The sequence below is a fragment of the Xenopus laevis genome, chromosome 3S, assembly GCF_017654675.1.
Source record: "Xenopus laevis strain J_2021 chromosome 3S, Xenopus_laevis_v10.1, whole genome shotgun sequence".
Taxonomy (NCBI): Eukaryota; Metazoa; Chordata; class Amphibia; order Anura; family Pipidae; genus Xenopus; species Xenopus laevis.
This window is the reverse complement of record NC_054376.1, coordinates 120,565,389-120,569,014: the sequence shown is the minus strand read 5'-3', so window position 1 is coordinate 120,569,014 and position 3,626 is coordinate 120,565,389. Positions and strand designations below refer to the sequence as shown.

At 38.7% G+C, this 3,626-nt stretch overlaps 1 non-coding gene across 1 annotated transcript; it reads right to left on the bottom strand.

Annotated features, from left to right (window-relative positions):
* Nucleotides 1-228: 228 nt before the first annotated feature.
* On the bottom strand, nt 229-310 carry trnas-aga. Its single transcript has one exon. It is a non-coding gene; the product is annotated as a tRNA-Ser (tRNA).
* Nucleotides 311-3,626: the final 3,316 nt, after the last annotated feature.

Genomic DNA, 3,626 nt, shown 5'->3' with positions numbered 1-3,626 from the left:
ATTAAACAGGTACGCTCGAAAGGATTCAACAATATTCAGAAATTATAAAATAGGCAAAAGATAATAAAACCTAAAAAAAAAAAAAAGGGAAAGGACAGAGGAAAGTGAAAGAGTGCTCAGCCGTTTGCAAGCATGTTAACTGCACATTGTGTGAAGTACCCGGTCCATTGCCCCTTTTTGGATCTGCCAACGTTGTTCCCGGATTGAAAGTGGTAACTAAAGGCTGCCCGTAGTCGGCAGGATTCAAACCTGCGCGGGGAGACCCCAATGGATTTCTAGTCCATCGCCTTAACCACTCGGCCACGACTACTCTGCTGGAGCTGCTTTTTTTTTTTTTTTTTTTTCCTTAGGCTGCAGACCAAAGTTGCACGACACTGTAACTTTCGGCTTGAAGGGCAGTATTGGATGCAATTGGCTTGCAATATCGGCAGATCCAAGTTCCGACCAACTGAGTTTGCAGAATGTACCCAGAAGCTGTGTCGCATGCATCTAGTCCCCGGATCAACTTGTACTGTGAGCTATCTTCCATAACCCTGTATTCCCTTGCTTGCTAAAAAGCCATCTAACCCCTTCCTTGTTCACCTTCCAAACGCTTTTTTCAGTTCAGTTGTTTTCAGATTGTTCCCCACCAGAAATAAAGACTATTTTTCAATGACTTTCCATTATTTATTTGTTGTGATTTTTTTCAAAATCTAAGTTTAAAGTGTAATGTTCCTGTCTGTGGTGTCTGTGGGAGTCTCACAGTAACACAAAAATTTCACCGGCACACAGGATAATGCAAGCAGGATTAACCTTGCTATGTGATTTATTGCAGCATGCAACGTTTCGGGGTTACCCCCTTTGTCAAGCATACAAACACTAATTGCACCAAAACATTTATAGGTGAAAACAGTCACGTGATAAAAAAGTGGGTGTATCTAATTACAAAGTGAATTCATCAGATTATTATTTAAAATACATATAAAGTGCAACAGCTGATATAAATATAAAACTCAATATCAGTGAACAAGTGGCATCTTGGGTCTTGTGTGTATAGATAATCCATAAAAAATTAAAATATCCATAATAGAACGACCATCATAAAATGTCCAATCCAGAAAAGTGTTCAAAAAGGAGTGTCCATGAACAATGTGTACAAAATATCAAAATGTATATAGAAGTATCAAAATACACAAATAAGATAACAAAGTTAAAAATTGCAACATTATAAGCAAATAATTAGTAACAGGAACAAGGGCTATCTTACCCTATACAGAGGAAGGAATCTATCCCTGAGAGCTTTCTTTGCAAGTCTGGTTATCTAAAAAAGAAGAAAAGGACCATTAATGTAATTACAAAAAGCATGACATATTATACTCTTCATTTAATCCTTTAGGATACCGGGACTGCAGAAACCAGATCCAGTAACATTCCCTCTGTGAGAGGTGTTTCTTTTTATCCATTCCTGGTTTAAACTGCACCTTTTCTAGAATCTGCCATCTCAGCTGGGATAACTGGTGACTATTTGAAAAAAAATGTTTCGCCAATAGAGTCTCAGTTTTTTGTTTATCAACCCAGTTGCCTGAATTTTTCACAGTCGAAGAAGGTTGTGGTAAGGGAGGTAACGGGCGGTAATTTCGAATATTTGATTTGTGCTCATTGAGCCTCACCTTAATGGCCCGACTTGTCTGTCCGATATAAATTAACCCACATGGGCACTTAATGCAATAAATTACATCTTTCGTATCACATGTAAAAAATCCCTTAATCTCATGCCTGGTGCCAGAGTGTGGGTGTGTCACAAAGTTACCGGATGTGATAGCGTTGCAATGGCTACAGTTCCTACAAGGGAAAGTACCATTGCTCTGCGTACCTAGTATGTTACGTCTTCCCTTCAAAGGCAATGGCTTACGCTTAATCAATTCACCCACATTTCTCCCTCTCCTGTAAGAAAACAGGGGGGGGGGCCCTGAACAAATGTCCATACTTCAGATCAGTGCCCAAAATTTTCCAATGTTTAAGAATCACTTTACGATGAAAACTAGAATTAGTGTCAAATGTTGTTACAAATGGAATTCTCTGTGTTTTTTTATTTCCACCTTTGGATTTCCTAGTTAATGCAACCTCTCTGGGAATATCCCCCACGTCCTTCTGTGTTGTTAGCAATGCAGATCTATCATACCCTCTCACATCAAATTTATCCACCATTTTGGCTGATTCAGCCATAAAAAGCTCAGAAGTAGACGTAATACGTTTTACCCGCATGAGTTGACTCCGTGGGAGACCTTTAAATAACCCTGGTGGATGAAAACTTGATGGTCTAAGTATATTATTTCTATCCGTTGGTTTGGTATATAAGGTGGTGACAAAGGAAGACTCTTTCACTTGAACGTTAACATCTAAGAAATGTAGCTCTAATGGGTTGGCTTCAAACGTAAACTTGATCGTTTGATGCACGCTATTAAGGTGGGCCACAAAATCATGCAACATATCCATAGTCCCAGACCAGATAAAAAACGTGTCGTCCACATAACGCATGTATTCATGTATGTACTGATTGTAATCACCATTGGAAAAGATGTGCCTTTTTTCGAAATTATCCATAAAAATGTTTGCATAGGCAGGTGCCATGTTGGCACCCATGGCACAGCCTTGTAACTGTAAGTAATAGTCAACATTTTATATAAAATAGTTTTTAGTCAAAACAAACTCCAGTAGCTGACAAATGAAGGTAACTTTATACCCTGGTAGTTTAGAATCCGATAAATACTTATAAATACATTCTATGCCTTCGATATGTGGAATGGACGTAAAAAGGTCCTTGACATCCAGTGAGCATAAAAATAATTGCCAACTGGTATGCTTACCTTGTCAAGTCTGGTCAAAAATTCAGTAGTGTCTGTGAGACATGGTTTCAAGGTGGACAAAACCTCTTGTAGGTACATATCTATAAAAATGGCAGGAGGTTGCCAAATCGATCCTACGTTGGAAACTATAGGCCTTCCTGGCGGTCTATCCAGACCTTTATGTACTTTAGGCAAAAAATACACATACGGTACCTTGGGATACTTCTCAATGAGTAATTGGAGGATTTCCTCTGATATCACACCTTCCATTACGGCCCCATTCAGGAAAATATTTAGCTCACTTTTAAACTTAATAGTAGGATCCCCCTCGAAACGGGAGTAGTGCAAAACATTATTCAACTGCCGGGAAGCCTCCATATCGTAATCCGTTTTGCTCAAAATGACGGTTCCGCCACCCTTGTCGGCCTTAGTAACGAAAATGTCAGCATTGGTTTGTAAGGATTTTAGGGCATCTCGCTCATTTTTAGAAATATTTTGGCGTAAGCCAAATTGATTATTACTTTTAGCACAATGTTGTTTGCTGACATCTACCATTACCATGGCCTCAAAGGTGTCGATAGTAGAAAAATTACCAGATGGAATAAACATACTCTTAGTGCCAAGTTTACCTTTAAACCTATCCATGAATTCATCCCTTTGCTCAAGCTCCCTACCTGAAAAATGTGCCTTTAACTTCAGGGTTCTAACAAATTTAAATAAATCAATGGCAAAAGAAAAAGAAGGTGCAGTAAAGGTAGGAACAAAATTAAGTCCTTTATCAAATAAAGAAAGTTCGTTAGG